We start from the raw sequence: 23,320 nt of genomic DNA on the forward strand, positions 1-23,320 counted from the left end.
CAGCTAAGGTGCCACAACTATGAGTTGAGGCTTCGTGTCTCTCTCCCTTCCTGTCTGTCCCCCCACTCACTAGAAAGAAAAGAAGAGAAAAGAAAAGAAAAGAAAAGAAAGTAATAATGGTTCTGGAGACAAAGAGAGGCCATGAAAGAAAAAAAAATAAGCAGCAGTACAATACAGCTAGGAACTAAATCGGTTTGGAATGTTTAATAAATACTTTAATAGTTAAGCCACTAGAGGGAGTGTGTACAGGTACGACTGATAAAGGATAAAAATTATATTATGATGTTTAATTGGCAACCATGAATCTTAAGAGCAAGTTACAATCCTCTCTCCATTAAAAAAAAGGGGGAGGGAGGGGGAGCAATATTTTTTAAAAAGTTAGAGGCTTTGTAGAATATTTACATATTTGTTACTTATTACCAAAAATAAAGTGAAGTTTAAACACTAATTTATGCAGGCACTGTGAATTTTTTAAAATAAGAAATGGAGAAATTTGCAGCAGCTCCATGCTATTCAGCCTTAAATGGCAGTTTAATATGAGTTAACTCCACAGACCAATCCTGATGTTATATTTTAGAAATATCCAATAAAAAAAAATCATATATTAGCTACATCTCAGTTTTCATTTAAAAATTACAAAAGGAATCTTAGTGGTCATCATTTAGTTGAAAAAAAAGAGGCCCAGAGTAGTTCATCAGTTACCCAAGATCACATACCGAACTAGCAGATACACCCAAGCTAAAAACTTTCATTCTAAGTTAATAGAAAAACATTTTAACAACTCAAAAAGAGTCACTCAGCAGATTTCCTGTGTAGGATTCCAAGTTACAGGTTTTCTTAGAATTTAGTGCATCCAAGGAAATACAAAATAAAATAAGTCCATTCCTTGCCACTCAAACTAAAAAAAGACTTGGAATTTTAAAAAGTATTGGCAAAGATATAGGAAAATGGTCTTTCTTATTTATTTTGGTAGAAGTATGCACTAGTATAATATTTGAAATACAATTTAGCAAATAGAATTTAAAATTTTTACATATGCAGATTTACACAAAGATTTATATTCAATCCTGTTCATTGCTAAATTATATATAATAAAGTAATAGAAACAAGCCTGAACATCAATCAGGGAATATTTAACTATATAGTGTGCATCCAAATAATGACATGAAAAGTCATCATTCTCAAAACATAAAGATATACCTTCAGTAAAAAAATATATTACTTATATAAAAATATAAATGTGTGTTTGCGTGTAGAATGAGAGTTATGCTTAGCAATGGATCTTTGCAACTCAAGGTTCTGGGTGTGCAAGCTACATAAAAATCTTTGTTTCTCAGAGAACGTGACAGAAGTGACTGCCATCTGATTACTTCTTACTAATCTCGCAGAAATCTTAAACAACCTCTGCCATCTATGTCTGGAGACCAACGGTGCCCTGAGCAATAATGGCTTCTGTTCAGGTCACTGTACTGTCAGATTGGGGAGTGAGGCTAACATTGCCACGAGGCAATCAAGACAGGATTCTGCTCATCCCTAGTCTCTAGCCCAGTCTTCAGAGCAAAACAACATCCACTCCTTCACCCCCGCATCATGTTCTATCAGAGTAGTGCCAAAAAAAACTGGATCGCATTCTTAGGTAACTGATCTATTTTAAATTGCCACCCTCTTTCTGTCTGGTACTCCCAACCCCCTTCCCTCACTTAATTCTTGGCATATCATTTATCACCTTTTAAAATACTGTATAATTTACTCATTGACGATGTTTCAGGATCCCTTTTTTCACTAATATACCTTCAGGACTCAGACAACGCTTATAGATTGTCAATAAGTAGTTTTTGAATGAAAAGATGGATAAAGAATAAACTAACAAAAAGTGAATATTAAACTCTTTAAAACTTTCTTTATCAAAGAATCATTTTTAGAGCAAAATTTATAACTGACAACTTATAAGCCACATCCAGAGTGTATGTTTTAGTACCTGCAATTTTTTTAAATTTCTTATTTAGAAATAATTTTAGGTCACAAGTAATTGCAAAATCAGTATGATGAGTTTACATGTACCCATCACCCAGCTCCCCTCAATAACATCTTAAATAGTCCATACACTATTTTACATTGGAATGTGCCTACATTTAAAAATCAGGAAATTAAATATAAAAACATGGTTTTATAACTTCTGCATAAAACCCAGTAGGTCTGTGACACTATGCCTTTCTTCCTGTCAGCAAAAAATCACCTGGCAGGGCATATACAGTCCCGTTTGACACAGACCCCACCTATTTTATTGCCAACACTGAGATTGATAGTTGGCATTAATCTTCATACAACTCAACTATAAATGCTACTTTCTAGAATGTAAGCTCCTTGAGGACATGCATTGTTTTGAATTTGTTTTGTTTTGTGGTGTTAGATTGGGTTAGTTTATTTACTGATATATTCCAAGTGCTTTCATCACTGCCTAACAAATAGCAGTTGATGTAATCAGTTCATTGATTATTGCATCAAACCAATTCATTTATGTTGCCTACCTGACCTTCATAGACATTAACAAGTGTAATTCTGGTATACAGCAACTAAGTTTCTCCACTAGGGGAATTTTGTTCTGGTAAAGAATCATTTACTCAAACTAAAGGACTTGCCCAATTTGATACAGCTGGTGCTATATCATCTGTTGTCCAGGTGCAGATTCCCACCTCTGCTGTCATTTTTCTTGAGAAGAAAACATTCTTTAGTATTTTGCTGGAAAAATAGCTACACTTTGACTTCAACAGGGTTCTCAAAGTTACAGAAGCTTTGATTCAGTTACACTGCTACATATCCACTCCCAAGAGGGACAGGTTTAGGGTCTACCAACATCTGCCTTTGTAATCCCCCAATTTAGTTCTAGACCCAGCCATTGGTTCTTTCCATTTTAAACATATGGTCATTTTATGTCAGTGCCTTTGTTACATTTTCTTTGAAGAGGGGCCTTGGTCAGATCCACCTCAGTCTAGCCTCATAAGTTTCCCCAACTTCAGTCTCAGGAAAAAAAATTGAGGTCTTGATACCTCCCTTCTCAGAAAGCCTCTAGATTCCTTAGGCAAAGTAGTGCGCTCCCTCTATAAGCTCTATATTCTGTAGTTATTAAGAAAAAGACTTTCTCAGAGTGAAAAAAACAGTCTCATTTTAGACTTCTGGTAGAACAATGTAAACATCTTGCCTTTTAATAGGAAAGGATGACCTTGGCTGGTTAGCTCAGTGGTAGAGTGTTTGCCCTGGCGTGTGGATGTCCCAGGTTTTATTCCCTGTCAGGGCACACAGAAGAAGTGACCATCTGCTTCTCCATCCTTCCCCCTCTCCCCTCCTCTCTTTCTCTCTCTCTCTCTTTCTCTTTCTCTCTCTTACCCCCCTCCCACAGTCATGGCTCAATTGGCACTAGTGAGTTGGCTGAGGATGGTTCAGTGGCCTCCACCTCAGGTGCTTAAAATGGCTCGATTGCCAAGCAATGAAGCAATGTCCCAGATGGGCAGAGCAATGCTCCATAGGGGGCTTACCAGATAGATCCAAGTAGGAGTCATGTGGAAGTCTGTCTCTCTGCCTCCCCTACTCTCAGTTAATTAAAAAAAAAAAGAAGAAGAAAGGGTGATCACTCAAATAATTCTTACTTGGCTGTAAAAATGAATAAAATCTTACCATTTTCAACAACATGGATTCACCTAGAGAGGATACTACACTAAGTGAAAAAGTCACACAGAGAAAAACAAATACAATATGATTTCACTTATATGTGGAATCTAAAGAACAAAATAAATGAACAAACAAAACAGAAACAGACTAATAGATGCAGAGAACAAACTGATGGTTGCCAGAGGGGAGGAGAAATGGATGAAAAAGGTGAGGGTTTAAGAAGTACAAATTGGTAGTTATACAATAGTCCTAGGGATGTGAAGTTCAGGAGGGAATATAGTCAATAATATCATATGGTGCCAGGTGGGTACTAGACTCTATTCTTGTTTTGTCTTCTTTTGGTTGGTTTTCAAAAAAAAAAAAATCAATTCTAAAGGGAGCAGAATCCCTATGTGATTTGCCAGAAGTAAATATTTATGGTACTTGGCCCTGGCCGGTTGGCTCAGCGGTAGAGCGTTGGCCTAGCATGCGGAGGACCCGGGTTCGATTCCGGCCAGGGCACACAGGAGAAGCGCCCATTTGCTTCTCCACCCCTCCGCCGCGCCTTCCTCTCTGTCTCTCTCTTCCCCTCCCGCAGCCAAGGCTCCATTGGAGCAAAGATGGCCCGGGCGCTGGGGATGGCTCTGTGGCCTCTGCCTCAGGCGCTAGAGTGGCTCTGGTCGCAACATGGCAACGCCCAGGATGGGCAGAGCATCGCCCCTGGTGGGCGTGCCGGGTGGATCCCAGTCGGGCGCATGCGGGAGTCTGTCTGACTGTCTCTCCCTGTTTCCAGCTTCAGAAAAATGAAAAAAAAAAAAAAAAATTATGGTACTTAAATGCATCAGAGAGTAAAAGCCAGTTATAATCTATTACAGGTTTTCTGAAAATGTGGGGATTCTGTCATTCTGAAATAATCACAATCTCTAAATTTTATAGACAAAGTTTAAAGTGATGGTTTTCTAGATGCTTTGTAGTCTTTGATTTTCAGTGTTCTCATCTGAAAAAATGATACACTAATGCCGCAAAAGATAAGAGATAATATGTATAAAATGCATGCAGAAAGGGAAAGAGATTATTAAACAAAATATTCCTAACTCTAGTGTAAATCGTGGGCTTTTTCTTATATTTACATCTCTTTCTGATTATAATATTTACAGATTATGATAATTAATTTTATGTGTCAACTTCACCAGAAGGTTGAAAAGATATTCTTTCTGGGTATATCATTGAGGGACAAACTAAAGAAGACCACCCACACCAATGTGGATAGGCATCATCCAATCTGTTGGAAGCTCAACTAGTACAAAAAAGCAGAGGAAGGATGAATTTACTTTTTCTCCATGAACTGAGGCATCCATCTCATCTTGCCATTGGATATCAGGCCTCAGACTTGGACCAAATTAGACCACCGACTTTCCTACTTCTTTAACTCACAGATGGCAAATATATAAAAGTAGGACTTCTCCATCTCCATAATTATGTGAGCCAATTACTTATTTTATATTCTATATATAATATAGAGAGAATTTATATATAATATTAGTTCTGTTTCTCTGGAGAACCCTGACAAATACAGAAATACTTGCCAGAAAGTAAGTTATTTGAAAGCAAATTTTTAAGTCTTGCAAAACCACTTTAAACTTTGGCTGAGGCAGACTTGGTTGTAATTTCCCAGCTCACTTCTGACCTCCTTGTTATTATAGTTCCTCATACATCAAGAAATAAAATTCCCTTGGAGATTGGAGGATTCCATCTACCATTTCAACAAAATATTGAATTGTGTGATTCTTGGTAGAGACTAAAAAAACCCTGTTTTTAGGGATTATTTTCAACATTCAGAGGGTTCCAAAGGGCTAGCTAGATCTCTAGTCTGAGTATTTTTGAAGATAAAATATTTGAGACCCACTGAAGAAAACTGAGGAACCAACATAACTCACTGTGGTAGGGTTACATACTTTAGTCTTTTAAAGGAAACATGATTTAAATTCAGGCAATGCGAGAAAAATTGCTAGCTCTTTCCAACATTTATTCTCCTTTCTTAATTGGTGGAGCCCCACAATTTCAGCTAGGCACACAGCCACCCAGAATAAAGCTATACTTTCCAAGTTCTATAAGGCTACATGTGACAAGATGACCAAGTTCTGGCCAATGGGTTATGAGTAAAAGTAACATTTACAATTCCCTGTTTATATAAAAAAAGATATGGGTCATGCTCCCCACTTCCATTTTTTCTTCTTGATGGCTGGGACATGGATACTCTAGTAAGAGCTAGAGAAGCCTTCTTTGGCAAAGACATAGAAATCACATGTTAAAGAAGTCACACATTAAAGGCAACAAGATAGAAGGTACCTAGGCCTCTTTTTCTTCTTTAGATTATTAATCTGTTAGATTTTATTGATTAATTTATTTTTTATTAAATTTATTGGGGTGACTGGTTAAAAAAAGAAGAAAATATATTGATTAATTTTTAAATATTGAATTGCCTTGCATTCTTAGGATAAATCCCTATTCAGGAATTTTTTATATTGCTAAATTCAATTTATAATATTTTATTGAGGATTTTTGTATCTGTGTTCATGAGGCATATTATTTGTTTTTGTACTGTCTTTGTCTAGTTTTCGTATCGGGATATTAAATGGCCTTATAAAAGGAAATGAAAGATGTTCTTTTGTATTTTCTGATAGAGCTATATGAAATTGTGTTATTCTAACATCTTTTCTATCACAGTTCCTTCACTTGTAATGTTTCAGGTTTCCATCTGAAATCATTTCCCTTCTTTCTAAAGAAATTCCTTTAGCAATTCTTTTAGAGCATGTATGCTAACTATAGATTCTCTTAGTTTTCTTTAATTTCTGAAGTATGCAGTCTCTCAATATAGAATTCTGGGATGATATCTTTTCTTTCTTCAAATAGCACTTTATTTATTGATTTTGAGATAAAAAGGAATATCAATTTGCTGTTCCACTTATTTATGCATTCATTGATAGATTCTTGATTATGTCCTGACCAGGGATTGAAACTGCAACCTTGGTATATTGGGATGACATCCTAACCAACTGAGTTACCTTGCCAGGGCCTCTTCAAATAACACTATAAAAATACTATTCCACTGTTTTCTTGTCTGCATAGTGTCTGATGAGAAATTCATAGTAACTCATGTCATTGTTCCCTCTAGCCGGAGCTGGGAAACTAAGGCATGTGGGCTGACTGCCTGTTCATTTTCTAGTGAAATTTTAACAATGTCACGCCTACTTGTTTACATATTGTCTATGTCTCTTTTAGGCTGCCATGTCAATGTTGAGTAGTGACAGACATCATATGGCCTGCAATCCTAAAATACATCCTACTTAGCCCTTTAAGATAAAATTTGCTGACCCCTGCCCTACCACCAATGTGTTCTTTAGTTTTGACTTCTTTTAAGAGTTTTTCTTTGCCTTTAGTTTTCATCAATTAAATTATGGTATGTCCATTAAGGTGGATTTCTATGACTTTAACTTGTTGAGGTTTGCATACTTTCTTAAATTTGTAGGTATGTATATTTTACCAAACTTGGTAAGTTTTTAGCTACTATGTCTTCATGTATTGTTTTCACACACCACACTCTTTCTTTTCTCCTCTGGGATTTTCATGACTTGATGAATGTAAGATTTTTTTGTTTTTGTTTCCAAGTACCTGGGGTTTTCTTTCTTTTTTTTAAAAAAAAAAAAAAAAGTCATTTTTCTATCGTTCAGAACGGAATCATTTCTGTTTGAACCATCTTAATGTTTACTGACTCTTTCTTCTGTAACTGTCATTCTACTGTTGAGTTCATCCAGTGAATTTTCCCTCTCAGTTATTATACATTTCAGTTATAACATTTTCACTTGGTTTTTCTTTATAGCTTTTGGTTCTTTGCTGGCACATAATATTTTAACTTTTGTTTCAAGAGTGTCTATTATTGTTCACTTGAGCAATAGCTACTTTAAAGTTTGTCAGAATACTCTAACATCTGTCTCACCACGTCATTGGAATCAGTTGATTGTTTTTTCTCTCATGATTTAAGATTTTTTGGTTCTCTGTTTGCCAAATAATTTTATATTGCTTTGTAGACATTTTGAACATTGTAAGACCTTGGATCTTCTTTAAATCTTATGGAGATTATTGATATTTTTGTTTTAGTGGGCATTCAGGTTTAGTCTACAAGTTTTTATTCAACTTCTGTTGATTGTGGTTCTAATGCCAGTTCAGCTCTCCAAAAACAAAAAAACATTTTAGTGCCATTCAGACCCATGTCCCACATGTATGCCTCCCACTGGTCAGCCTGGGACCCAGGCAAAGAACTTTCTATTAACTTAGTTTTCAAAGTCACCAGTATGCTAATTAAGATCAGATTCCTAAATGTGCAGTTTGGAAAAGATTCTAATATTTCATAAATAGCTATATGGGGTTGCTTTCCTAAACTGCTGCTCAGCTAGCACCCTGATACTTCTTGGGTGCTCTGGGCATCTCAGAAACTACCCTCTTCTGTGACTGCACAATAGCAGAAAGATAGAGGGGGAAAATATGTTGGTGGTGCCCCTCTTAGAGCTGTAGTCAAGTGAGCAGAGAGGAAGTTCCTTTTCTTCCCATTTTTTACTTCTGTAGTCTCCCAGGACAGTGGCCTCTGCTGCCTTTGCTGTGCGGCCCATCATTCCCCACAGGACTGCCCGCCCTCTGGGGCAGGAGAAAATGAAGAAAAAGGAAAGAGAGTGAAAATAGACTTGGGACATTTCTTCCACTCTCTCTGAGATTTACTTCTTCTTTTTTCTTTGGGCCAGAAATAGAAGGTTCTGTGTACATACCATAGTGCTAAGTTTGGGGGTTCATGCTGCATTAAGTCCATGCCAAGTGGTACCAGATGTGGGGAACTGGTAAACTCATCATGTCTTTAGTGGTACTTTGAAATCTGTGTTCTTCCCTGACCACCTGCTGGTATTTACTTTTCACAGACCTCAAATAGTTCCAGCATATGTTCTGGGCAGGTTTATAGTTGCATTTCATGGGAGAGAAAGGTTGGTGTATGTTCATTTCATCTCACCAGGATCGGGACCTGCCTTGACATCATGGACTGCCATATTAGGTATGGTCAGCTTATGCAGGCTGAAACATATGGAAGAAATAAGCTTCTGTCTTTCTTAAGTCACTGTTCCTTGGGGAGTCTTTGTTGCAGCAGTTAAACCTGTATCTAACTAATAGAGACTTAGTATCTAGAAGTGGGACTTCTGTAATAAAAGACGTACTTGATCTTAGCTTATCAAATAGGCAGAAAGCAGCAATTACCCAGATAATCCAGGGTGGAAAGCTGGTGATTCTCATTATGCCAGGACAGGAATTTGATTAAACTGTTACCTGTGAGGTAAGCCACAAACTGTCAGAGCCTATAACTATAAAGGAACTAGTTGGGAAAAAACTCAGAATCATTTTGCATATTGGTTGCTTCTTGCCACGTTAAGCAAAGTCTTACAAAAGAAATGAAGTCAAAAATAGTTTTTCATAAGAGAAGAAAAATCAGTTTTGTAAAATGAGACTTTCTCTGTCTCACCTGAAATCTAAATTGAGTGAAAGGGCAATAATGTGGGCCCTCAAAGCGCTGGAAAAGCCAGCTCATCTGTATCAAACGCTGAAGCAATATTAAGATGTAGCTCTAAAGAGCAGCTAAGAGGAAATTAGACTATGGTCTCCACTCCAACAGTGTGTGTGTGTGTGTGTGTGTGTGTGCATGCACGCTCACGCATGCACATGAGAGAGAAAGAGAGAAAGAGGCAGACAAGAAGGGAGAGAGATGAAAAGCGCATCAACTCGTAGTTGTGGCACTGTAGTTGTTCATTAATTGCTTCTCACATATGCCTTGACTGTTCTTAAGCACTTCTAATAGAGAAGTCCCCGGCAGACAGTGGGAGCCAACTCAGTCCAGTCATGAAGCCCACAGCATCATGTCACGGCTTTGGACTTCCCTGTCAATCCATTGTTTTAAATGGCCTCAAGATAGATAACCAGCATGACACTGATAGGGCTAAAGGGCAGGGCAGCAGTGAATAAAAGGTCAGATGTTTCAGTCTCAAAAACTACATCAAGCTGAAATCTGTGTTTGTGGTTACTTGTACCTAAAACTGATATGAAGTCAACTAGAAAACTAATTTTGGGGGAATTTTATTTCCAAGGAAACCATAAGCCTGTTGTGTTTTGGCTTCCGTTCCCTGTATTAGTGAGGGTCCATTGGGAAGTATTCCGACTGTGTAATTTAAGGAGAGTCTAGTATAGAAAGTATTTCTAAAGTAGTATAGGAAGAAGTACAAGGCCACAGGGAGAGTAGGGCATCCACTTGGCTAGGAACAAGTGGGTGCTGTCACCACCCTTAAGCCACAGGTGAAGAGATAAAACAATTAATCAAACTAGGAGACTGAGGAGAGCTGCCTGATAAAAGCTGTGACCTTTAGGGGGCATCCCCAGCCTAAGGAAAGCCTGCAAGGAGAAACCTCTCTCTTTCTTCTCTTCTGATGTAGCTTTAGGGCAGGGGTCCCCAAACTTTTTACACAGGGGGCCAGTTCACTGTCCCTCAGACCGTTGGAGGGCCGGACTATAAAAAAAACTATGAACAAATCCCTATGCACACTGCACAAATCTTATTTTAAAGTAAAAAAACAAAATGGGAGCAAATACAATATTTAAAATAAAGAACGAGTAAATTTAAATCAACAAACTGACCAGTATTTCAATGGGAACTATGCTCCTCTCACTGACCACCAATGAAAGAGGTGCCCCTTCCGGAAGTGCGGCAGGGGCCGGATAAATGGACTCAGGGGGCCACATGTGGCCCGCAGGCTGTAGTTTGGGGACCCTTGCTTTAGGGTTTCCTATGGGCTGAAACTAATTAGAAAACAGAACAGAAAAAGCTCTATTGATGTAATCCACACAGGTCAGTCTTCCAGAAAAAAAAAGATCAGGAAAGAAATGGAAAAATATCAATGATCTAGAGGAATAAATGAAAAAGATCCCACATATCCCTAACCCGACACTGGCAGGAAAATAGGCTGTAGACATTACGCTGACTCCAAGAAATGTTTATTCTCTAATGCCGACTCCAGATGAAGCCACAGAGGACGATGGACCTAGAGTTTTTCCCAGAAAATAGAACAGGAAGCGGCCATGTGGCCTCGACAAGGAACTGCATCTACTCTCAGGGAAGGGTCCTTCCAGTTCCACTCATCCAGACTGGCAACAGCCTTTTTCCTTCTCTAAATGGAAGTTATAATTGGGGTTATTATGTAGGGCCAGTGGTTGTGATCAGGGCCATGCAGGTTCCCACTGGATTCAGGGAAACAATAAAAGAACTGTGGAGCCAGAAAATGGTGGGTCATTCCGTTTATTAAAGTCTTGTAACAGCAGATGAACAAACAGGCAGGGTTCCCAGGCCCCTCAGTATTCCAGACCCACCCAGACTCACAGGCCCCCACCAGCCTCAGCACTCCTGGGACAAAACCAGCTGGCCGGAAATCTCAGGGCTCCTAAGCCCCTCAACACTCCCTTTCTCTCTTTCTCTCTCTCTCTCTCTCTCTCTCCATGATCTAGCAAAATCAGCTGGGAAGAAAAAAAAACCTTCTCCAGCAAACAATGGCCCCTCCCAAGTAGGAAGGCAGTCCACAATTTGCAATCTGCTGCCCCGAGGGCAAGCACCCTCAGCCTTCCATAGACTACACACACAGGGCGCTGCCCTAATACCAGAGAGCAAACCTAAAAAACACTTGTAACAAACTTGTTTGCCCAACATTATGTTATAGGGAAGAGCTTACTTGTCTTATAGTTCATAGGTTGCTGGGCCACAAGGATCCACATCCAGACATAATGATAGGATTGCACATCACCCAGAAATCCCGGACCTTGTTTAAGATATAATGATTAGATCAGACGTTTGAGTTGTCTCCTTTTTTGGAAAGATGAATATGCTTTATTTGTGAGGAAAAGCCTGTGCACAGATATTTAGGGGATGAGAGGAGTGGGCTATGGCAGAAATTGTTAATTATCCTCTAGTAGCTACTCTCCACATCTTTCTTTAGCAATAAAATCCCCAAATGATAGGAATATGGCCATCAATCTCCTCTGCATTCAGTTTTGGCTATTTTGACTAAGTTCTCGCCAATAACATGCACGAAAGTGATTCTGAAACTCATTGTTGTTTCCTTAAAAAAGAGGAAAGGATCTCTGCTTCCCTCTTTTGTCCTTCCTGCTAACAGCAATGTGGACATGGTGGCAATGGCTAGTAACCATTTTGCTATCAATAGAAGCCATGTGTTGAAAATGGCCAAGCAACAACTTGGGCAGAGCAAAGTTTCTCAGTGCTGGGAAATCCTGGACTGAGTGTACTTGGCTATTATATGAGAATAAAACATTTTTATAATCTGTCATTTTGAATGTATGTTACAGAAGCCAAATATCCATATTAACAAACACTTAAACAAGAGCCTAACCAGAGAGAACAGGAAATGCAGTCACCCCGGAAAGAGCCAGGAGAAAAGAACCTACTCATAAGTTTAGAGATCAATTATGCCTTCTCTCAAGTTCACACCCAGAACAATCTCTGAGTTCGTAACCCTTTTAGAGAAAATATAAATCTATACTGATATCAGAAGCCTCGGCATTTCCTCATTGGGGCTGCATATGAAAATTACTTATCTGATACTAAATCCAGATACTTAGCACTCTTTCTCCTGCGCCAAGCTGAGGTGGTTCTGTGTACAAATAGGACCCAACATGGTCCTAAAATCAAGACTTGCTTGAGGAGTAGGGTGACATCAACAAAATGGGGAAGTAGGAGAACCCAACCGCCATATCCCCACAAGAAGCGATAATCAGACAGCTATCCACCAACAAAAACTACTCAGAGAGAGCACAGGAATCCACTTCAGAAACTCCAGTAACACTGCAGGGGGGGAAATCTGAGAATCATCTCACAAAAAGGGAAGAACGGCTTCCTTTTGCCTGCCTCTCCCCCCCCTCCCATCACTGCTCAGTGCCAAGAGGGAACTCCTCATCTAGAAACAGTTCCCCTCGCCGGGAAAGGGAGAACAGGATGAGCACCACGCTTCTTCAGCCTTTCTCCACACTGCATAAGAAACCCTGATTCAGTCCTGCTGCATTCAGAGACCTGCAGAGCTTCAAGCCAGAAGAAGAGCGGAGATACCAATATCAGCTATGCAGTGGAAGCCACCACAGTTCCCAGTGACATACTCAGCAGACAACCCAGCAGCTTTCACCACTGAAGAAACCAACAGCCAACATAACCAATTCAGACTCCCTGCAGACTTCACTGCTTTTTAAACCAGAGGGATTCATGTTAGTTTCATGAGGCCAGCATTAGGCTGATACCAAAGCAAGATAGGGACACTACAGGGAAACTGTAGGCCAATGAATAGAAACATAAAAATTCTCAACAAAACACTAGTGAAACAAATTTCACAGCATATTAAAACGATTATACATCATGATCAAGTAGGATTTATCCCTGGGAGGCAAGGATGCTTCAACATATGCAAATCAGTCAATGTGATACATCACATTAATAGAATGGAAGACAAAAATCCTACAACCATCTCAGTGGATGCAGAAGAAGTATTTGACAGTATTTAACATCCTTTTACAATAAAAAGTTCTCAACAAATGGGGTATAGAAGGAATATGCCTTGACATGATAATTGCCATATATGACAAGCCCACAACTAACATTTTGCTCACTGGCGGAAGGTTAAAAGCTTTTCCTCTAAAATCAGGACTAAGCCTGATCAGGCAGTGGTGCAATGGATAGAACGTTGGAGGGCACAAAGAACCCAGGTTTGAAACCCCAAGGTTGCAACCTTGAGCACGGGGTCACTGGCTTGAGTATGGGATCATAGATATGACCCCATGGTTGCTGGCTTGAGCAAGGGGTCATTTGCTCTGATGGAGCCCGCCCCTTCAAGGCACATATGAGAAAGCAATCAATGAACAACTAAGGTGACACAACAAAAAATTATGCTTCTCATCGCTCTCTCTTCCTGTCTATCCCTATCTGTCCCTCCTCTGACTCTCTCTCTCTCTCTCTCTCTCTCTGTCAATAAATAAATAAATAAAATCAGGACCAAAACAAGGCTGCCCACTCTCACAACTCTTATTAAACATAGTGTTTTATATCCTAGCCAAAGCAATTATGCAAAAAATAAAAAACAAAAGTCATCAAGTTCTGAAAAAAAAGAAGTAAAATTGTCTGTTTGCTGACATGATCTTGTAAAGGCGTATACTACTTAAGATGGGATACTTTCTGAGAAATGCATATTTAGGCAATTTTGTCATTGTGTGAACATCATAGTGTGTACTGACACTAACTGTAACTGTACATGCCATTCTTTATATCACTGGCAGTGCAGATTTGTTTACAACAGCATAACCACAAACTCATGAGAAATACATTGTGCTATGACATTACAATGAATGTACAATAACTCAGTGATAGGAATTTTTCAGCTTCATTATAATTTCATGGGACCAGCATAATATATGCAGTCTGTCATTAACCAAAATATTATTTTGTAGCACATCACTGTATATAGAAAATCCTAAAGACTCAGCCATAACAAAAGATAAAATACTATCATTTGTGACAACATGGATGGACCTTGAGAATATCATGCTAAGCAAACTAAGCCAGACAGAAAAAGATAAGAACCATATGATGTCACTCATATGTGGGATATAAAATTGAAAACAAACAGTGAACAAGCCCTGGCTGGATGGTTCAGTTGGCTGGGGCATCATACTGAAATTCAGAGGTGGCCATTTCGATCCTTGGTCGAAGCACATGTAGAAACTGATTGATGTTTCTGTTTTCTTCTCTCCCCCTTCCTCTTTCTAAAATCAATTTCTTTAAAAAAATAAAATATCCTAGTGTGCAGAGGACCCGGGTTCGATTCCCGGCCAGGGCACACAGGAGAAGCGCCCATTTGCTTCTCCACCCCTCCGCCGCGCTTTCCCTCTCTGTCTCTCTCTTCCCCTCCCGCAGCCAAAGCTCCATTGGAGCAAAGATGGCCCGGGCGCTGGGGATGGCTCTGTGGCCTCTGCCCCAGGCGCTAGAGTGGCTCTGGTCACAACATGGTGATGCCCAGGATGGGCAGAGCATCACCCCCTGGTGGGCGTGCTGGGTGGATCCCGGTCGGGCGCATGCGGGAGTCTGTCTGACTGTCTCTCCCTGTTTCTAGCTTCAGAAAAATAAAAAATAAAAAAAAGGAAAAAATATAATAAATAAAATAGACAACAAAGAATATTAAAAATATACAAGAAAAATAAACTCACAGAGACAGACAACAGTATGGAATTACCAAAGGGAAGAAATATTTTTTGAAAATTGATTTTAGAGAGACAAAGAGGGAGAGAAGGAGACAGGAACATCAATCTGTTTCTATATGTGCCTTTATCAAGGATCGAACTGGCCGCCTCTGCATTTCAGGAATATTAAAAAAAATGGACAAGCCTGACTTGTGGTGGTACAGTGGATAAAGTGTCAACCTGGAAACGCTGAGGTTGACGGTTCAAAACCGTGGGCTTGCCTGGTCAAGGCACATATGGGAGTTGATGCTTTCTGCTCCTCCCCCCTTCTCTCTCTCTCTCTCTCTCTCTCCCCCTCTCTATAATGAATAAATAAAATCTTTAAAAAAATGTACAAAAAAAATAACAAAAACTCATAGATGCAGACAACAGTATGGGATTACCAGAGGGAAAGAATTTGACTTTGAGTGGTGAGCACACAATGCAATATACAGATAATGTATTGTAGAATTGTACACTTGAAACCTGTATAAACTTACTAACCAATGTCACCCAATAAACTTAATTTGAAAAATTTAAAAAAACATTCCATCTAAAACTGTTTGAACTAATAAATAAATTCATTAAATTTGTAGGATAAATATCAACATACAAAAATTAGTTGTGTCTCTATATACTAACAATAAACTAAAAAAAAAGAAAGACAATGCCGTTTACAATAACATCACCAAAAAAAACTACTTAAGAATAAATTTGGCCCTGGCCGGTTGGCTCAGCGGTAGAGCATTGGCCTGGCGTGCGGGGGACCCGGGTTCGACTCCCGGCCAGGGCACATAGGAGAAGCGCCCATTTGCTTCTCCACCCCCCCCCTCCTTCCTCTCTGTCTCTCTCTTCCCCTCCCGCAGCCAAGGCTCCATTGGAGCAAAGATGGCCCAGGCTCTGGGGATGGCTCCTTGGCCTCTGCCCCAGGCGCTAGAGTGGCTCTGGTCGTGGCAGAGCGACTCCCCGGAGGGGCAGAGCATCGCCCCTGGTGAGCGTGCTGGGTGAATCCCGGTTGGGCGCATGCGGGAGTCTGTCTGACTGTCTCTCCCCGTTTCCAGCTTCAGAAAAATACAAAAAAAAAAAAAAAAAAGAATAAATTTAACAGAGAAAATTAAAGATGTGTACAATGGAAACCATAAAATTTTGATGAATGAAATGAAAAAAAAAACACAAATAAATGAAAAGTATCCCATGTTCATGGGTTGGGAAAATTAATATTGTTAAAAGGTCCATACTGCCCAAAGCCATCTCTAGATTCAGTGCAATCCCTTTCCAAATTCAAATGGTATTTTTCACAGAAATAAAAAAGCAATGTATAAATAATAGAAATATAATAAAACAAAAAATAATAAATAGAATGATACTGTAAATAGAATAATAGAAAATAAGAATTTGTATGGAACCATAAAAGATACTGAACAGCCAAACATTCTTGAGAAAAAAACAAAGCTGGAAGCAGCACACTTCCTGATTTCAAACTGTGTCACAGAACTATAATCATCAAAACAGTAAGGTACGGCATAAAAACAGACACATAGAGTAATGGAACAGAATCAAAAGCCCAGGAATAAGCCCAAATATATATGTTCAATTAACATTTGACAAGGAAGACAAGAATAGTCAATGCGGAAAGAAGGGCAACCTCTCAAGTGGGGGAAAATATCTGTAAGCCACTTATATGGTAAGAGGTTAATATTAAATATTGAATATATATTAAAAACCCATATAACTCAATAGCAAAAAAAAAAAAAAAAGTCCTATTAAAAAATGGGCAGAGGACCTGAATAGAAAATTTTCTAAATGGCTAACAAATGAATGAAAAAAGTGCTCAACATCTCTAATCATCAGGGAAATGCAAATTAAAACCACAATAAAATGTTACCTCACACCTGTTAGAATAGCTATTATCAAAAAGAGAAGCGATAATAAATGTTGAGGAGGCTATGAAGAAAAGAAAACCCTGGAGGGTATGTAGATTGGTATAGTCAGTATGAAGTTCCCTTAAAAATTTAAAAATAGAACTACCATATAATCCAGCAACCCCACTTCTTGGGTATTTATCTAAAGGAATGAAATCACTGTCTAAAAGAGATATCTGCACTCACATGTTTATTGCATCATTATTCAAATAGCCAAGACATAGAAACAACCTAAGTGTCTATTATTGGGTAAACGGATATAAAGATGTGGTATTATATACAATGTGATGTTATTCAGCCATAAAGAAGGTAGAGGAAGACAAATACTCTGTGAGCTCACTTCTGTGTGAAATTTAAAACCATAAAACTCATAGAAACAGAGAACAGAATGGTGGTTGCCAGGGGCAAAAGGGTGGGTAAATCGCGATGTGTTTGTCAAAAAGTACAATAAATAAATTCAGGGAATCTGATGTACAGCATGGTGACTATAGTGAATGATACTATGTTGTATACTTTAAAGTTACTATGATAGTAGTGCTTTAATGTCCTTACCATAACAACATCAACTAAATGGTAATTAAGTAAGGGGAAGGATGTATTAACTATTCTTATTGTGGTAATCATTTTGCAATACATACCATCATATCATTATACTGTATACCTTAAATTTTCATGTGTTGTATGTCAATAAAGCCAGAGTAAAACTATAAAAAAGAATTAGGCAAATAGCAAGTTCTTCCTTTGAAGAAACAAAAAGTTAAAAAAGCAAAATTTCTTTACCGTATGAGTAGAGCACAAAGGTAGGAACACATTTACACGGAAATGAGAAGGAGTGCTTGATAAGATTAAAGAAAACAGTATAGCCCTGGCCGGTTGGCTCAGCGGTAGAGCGTCGGCCTAGCGTGCGGAGGACCCGGGTTCGATTCCCGGCCAGGGCACACAGGAGAAGCGTCCATTTGCTTCTCCACCCCTCCGCCGCGCCTTCCTCTCTGTCTCTCTCTTCCCCTCCCGTAGCCAAGGCTCCATTGGAGCAAAAATGGCCCGGGCGCTGGGGATGGCTCTGTGGCCTCTGCCCCAGACGCTAGAGTGGCTCTGGTCGCAACATGGTGACACCCAGGATGGGCAGAGCATCGCCCCCTGGTGGGCGTGCCGGGTGGATCCCGGTAGGGAGCATGCGGGAGTCTGACTGTCTCTCCCTGTTTCCAGCTTCAGAAAAGTGAAAAAAAAAAAAAAAGAAGAAAAGAAAACAGTATAAAACCTGGTTCAAGAAAAAAAAATCTATAAAATGGAGAAGAAAGAAGGAGGGAAGGGAGGAAAAAAAGTAAGGCTGATATTGAGAGAGACTTTGATGAGAACTGATAAAGAGAGCTGAGCCAAATTCGTAATTGAAACCAGAACTGGTTGGGACAAAAGTAGTTTAAAAAGTGAGATCATAAAGCCAATTCTGAATAGGCACAGTATTTACACACAGAGATGGAATATGTCCTCAGAGGCTTCAGAGATCTCTTGCTTGTTCTCTAAGCCAGTCTTAGTTAATATACCCAGAAGTATGTGGACCCTGAGAAAAAGGAGCCTAGGGACCTACACAGGAGCCTGTCACACCAACTGCACTTCACAGTGAAGCCTGCACTGAACCACACGCCTCTGCACCGAACTGCCCGCCTGCACTGTATTTCTGCCAGCTGAGCCAGCCCTTATGAAGGAGTTCCTGGAATCCTATTTCAACCAGTGGAAATGAGGCTTTCCCCATCCAATCAGAGCTGTGCAGCTATATTTGCCCCAGCAACATCTTCACTGACTAATCAGAACAGCTTACTTCTGACTATTCAGGATGGCGCTTTTTGTACCAATCAAACTGCTAGGATTTGAAGTCCTCATTTGCATCAAGATGGACCAATCAGGAACCAGGAGCAGATACTTCTACGTAAACCCGCTTCTCTTTGGCTTGGAGCTTGCACATATCCTCCACCCCCAAGGGTGCATTTCCCTAATTGGAGTGAAACACCAAAGATGTCTCACCAGAGTAGAGCAGAGCAGACCAGAGCAGGCCAGAGCACACTGGCATAGAACAGAAGGCCTGGGAGCAGACCAACACAGCCCAAAACAGACCTGCTGGAGCAGAGGAGTGCTGAGCTGTCTATCTGGAGAAGAGACTGACTCCAGGGCTGCCTCAGAGCCCTGATGTTTTCACAAGGGTGCTGACAATTGAGCCTTTTTGCACAGGATAAAGTTTCCTTCTTCACTGCACTCCAAGTTCGGGATTCCTTTTGGTGTTGAATGGACTCCAAGGACCATGGGTTGACTAGGGACACTTAGGGCAATAAATTAGCACATTCTCATTTGATAGTCCTATTAGATGGGAATTTTTTGTGTGCTTTATACATGTTGAAGCTTTCTTTTGAAGTGCAACAATGGAAATGAAATTAAGGTGAGAGAGAGCTATTAAAGGTCTTTCAATAGCAACATTAAGTTCTACTTGACTAGGGATTTTGTTTAGATATTGTGATTTATATTTAATTTAAATACTTATAAAGATGGTCCCTTCATAGACTCAGAACCTGTCAACTCTTCACTAACTAAATGAAAACTAGATATTCACTGTATTGGTAAATATTCCTTTCTTCCTATTCCCTTGACAAATCTTTGCCTGGTCAACAGAGTCTATTACTCTTTTTAAAGGATACTCTTGTTGCTTGTTTTCTAATTATAATATTTAAAGATGCAGAGAGGCAATAAGTAAAAATAATGATTAGAAAATAAATTTTGAGAATGTAAAATGGAATAGTCTATGCAAGTATATAGTGATTTCTCAAAATATCTTCCAAATGTATGCTTCTCAGTTATGAGCTTCAGGGTCCTTTTCTCTATTTATAGTAACCAGGAGATTAGTACAGTGAATTTAAGTAATTTAGTATGAACTATGATGTGATCACCATGGTTAGGTCAGAAGGCCTGGTTTTGTTACTTGCTAACCAAGAAATTAATTTGTTCTAACACCACTCCCCATCTATAGGAACCATATAAGCCATTTAACCTCTCTGTTTTATCACCTTCAAAAAGAGAATAAAAATATTTTTTTATCTACACACAGGATTTGGTGAAGCACAAGCAAAAGAATATTGTGAATTGTACCATAAACTATCAAGTGTGGGTGAACTCCAGGCTTCAGTTCAGGTAAAGCTGCTTCTAGAGCTCAGATTTCCAACTCCTTTTCTTGCTCAGTCCTGTTAAAATACCAGACTCCGGCCCTGGTCAGTTGGCTCAGTGGTAGAGCGTCGGCCTGGCGTGCAGGAGTCCCGGGTTCGATTCCCGGCCAGGGCACACAGGAGAAGCACCCATCTGCTTCTCCACCCCTCCCCCTCTCCTTCCTCTCTGTCTCTTCCCCTCCTGCAGCCAAGGCTCCATTGGAGCAAAGTTGGCCCGGGCGCTGAGGATGGCTCTGTGGCCTCTGCCTCAGGCACTAGAATGGCTCTGATTGTGGCAGAGCGATGCCCCAAGATGGGCAGAGCATCGCCCCCTGGTGGGCATGCCGGGTGGATCCCAGTTGGGCTCATGCAGGATTCTGTCTGACTGCCTCCCCGTTTCCAGCTTCAGAAAAATACAAAAACAAACAAAAAAATACCAGACTCCCTTCTTGCCTTTGTTAGAGAAAGAAATTCAGGTGAGTAAATTTGAAACTCTAACTGGTTTTATTAGTATTCATGAAGCAAGCAGCATTCTATCTAGCAACTATAAGGGTGCTCTGAGGGGTTGTACAATGGAATGTTTTTATAGAAAGAAGGATGGGGTAAGGGAAACAAAAGAATTATTTTTAGGCCAGGACATTATCTTTTTTTAATTTTATTTTTCAATTACAGTCTACATTCAATATTATTTTGTTTTAATTTCAGGTGTACAGCATAGTGGTTAGACAATCATATACTTTACAAAGTAATTCCCCCATATTTCCAGTACCTACCTGGCACCATACATAGTTATTAGAATATTATTGACTATATTCCCTATGCTGTACTTTACATCCCCATGACTATTTTGTATACATATATACAAAGGAATACTATGGGGCCATGAAAAAGAAGGAAATCTTGCCTTTTGCGACAACATGGATGGACCTGAAAACTATTATGTTAAGTGAAGTAAGCCAGGTAGAAAAAGAAAAAGATTGTATAACCTCACTCATTTGAGGAATCCAATGAACAAAGTGAACTGAGGAAAGGAATTGAGACAGAGGAGGGATCAAAGGGTCCAGAGGAAAAGAGGACAGAAGAAAAGGGGATGATAGGATGGGATAAAGCTGAAGGGAAAGTGGGGGGTGCTATAAGGAAGGGGCAAGGGAGATGTTGAGGGGAATACAGGGGAGGGGGATTCATTCGGGGCGACACTAGAATCTATGTAAACACAATAAATTAAAATCAATTAAAAAAATAAAAATAATTGCCCCATATTTTCAGTACCAACCTGGCACCGTACGTAGTTATTAGAATATTATTGACTATATTCTCTATGCTGTACTTTACATCCCCACGACTGTTTTGTAACTACCAATTTGTACTTCTTAATCTCTTCACCTTTTTTACTCAGTCTCAACAACCCTCCCCTGGCAACCATCAGTCTGTTCTCTTGTTTCTGTGAGTCTGTTTCTGTTACGCTTGTACACTTATATTGTTCTTTAGAGCCCACATATAAGTGAAATCATATGGTATTTAGGACATCATTCTTTGGGGGGGGGAAGTAAACATAGAAAGCTTTTTATCATGACGATGGCCTCTTTTTTCTATGGAGGGATGGAGAGGGCCCACATAACAAATTACCTCATTAGTGTTAACCAGAAAACTTCAGACTGGTTGATTAAGGTTATATTTCTGGGATAAATTGAAACAGCAATTAGGTCAGGTATTAAATCTAGGTTCAGTATCATGGGCTTTAAGCAAGGTGACACCATTTGGTGCCAGTGGTTTTCTTTCTAACACTTTTGAGTCCTTATATTTTCCCTGCCCCCACATTTTCTGTGTGAAAACAATGGGGATTATATTATCTACCTTTTGGAATTGGTATAAAGACAACCTGGAAAGCCTCATCTCTGGTGGCACAGTGGATAAAGCTTTGACCTAGAATGCTGAGGTCACCTGTTCAAAACTCTAGGCTCGCCTGGTCAAGGCACTTATGGGAGTTGATGCTTCCTGCTCCTCCCCTCCTTCTCTCTTTCTCTTTCTTTCTCTCTCTTCTCTCTAAAATGAATAAATAAAATAAAAAAATTAAAAAGACAACCTGGAAAGCCTCTGGTATAGTTCTTAGCACAGGATGAATTTAAAAAAAAAAACAAGAAAAGATGGGCAAGAACCTCAGAAACAATCTAATTCAGTGATTTTATACCTTTTTACACTTGAGGACCAGTAAAAATAAGATAATTATACGGTCTACCAGAAAATTCTGTCCATTTTTGGAATAAAACAAAATATAAATTTTTCTTACTGTCAATAAACTTTATTAAATAATATAATTGCCATTATTATTAAAGATTTCTTGCCAGCGTGAGGGCAATTTGTATATCCCATTTTTGAAAAATGTTTTATCTTTTGATGCAAAAAATTGAACCAGTGCTTGTTTGATATCTTCTTCATTTTTGAATTTTTTGCCCTTCAAAAAAATTTTTAAGGACAAAAACAAGTGATAGTCGGAGGGTGCTAAGTCCGGGGAATATGGTGGATGCGACAGAATTTCCCAGCCTAGTTCTGCAATTTTTTGACGAGTCCCCAAAGCAGCATGTGGCCTGGCATTATCATGATGCAGTATGATGTTCTTCCTATTGAACATCGCTGGCCTCTTTTCTTGGACTGCTGTCTTTAAATTATCCAGTTGCTGACAATAATTCTCCGAATTGAGCTTTTAGTTCGGTTTTAAAAGCTCATGTATTGGTCCTCGAATGTCCAACCATATACACAACATTCTCTTATTCAGAGTCAAATTTGGTTTAGAGATGGAAGGGCTAGGTTTTCTGGGTTCACAATATGCCCTTTACCTTACGATGTTTTCATAGGTAATCCACTTTTCATCCCCAGTTATCATCCGGTTCATGAAGGGCTCCATTTTGTTCTGAGCAAGCAGAGATGTGCATATGACGACTCGATCATCCAAATTCTTCTGACTTAATTCATGTGGCACCCATCTTGAATATTTCCACACCAATCCTATCTTCTGAATATGGTCCAAAAATGGTTTGCTGTGCTAAATTAAGCCTTTCTGCGATCTCCAATGTTGTCAGAAAAGGATCTTGCTTCAACATGGTCTTAACAATATCGTTATCGATCAAAGATGGTCGCCCAGAACGTGGCTTATCAGAAAGATCGAAATCACCTGTTTTGAATTTTTGAACCATCTTCTGCATGTCCTATCAGAAACTGTAC

This window comes from Saccopteryx bilineata, chromosome 4, assembly GCF_036850765.1.
Source record: "Saccopteryx bilineata isolate mSacBil1 chromosome 4, mSacBil1_pri_phased_curated, whole genome shotgun sequence".
Taxonomy (NCBI): Eukaryota; Metazoa; Chordata; class Mammalia; order Chiroptera; family Emballonuridae; genus Saccopteryx; species Saccopteryx bilineata.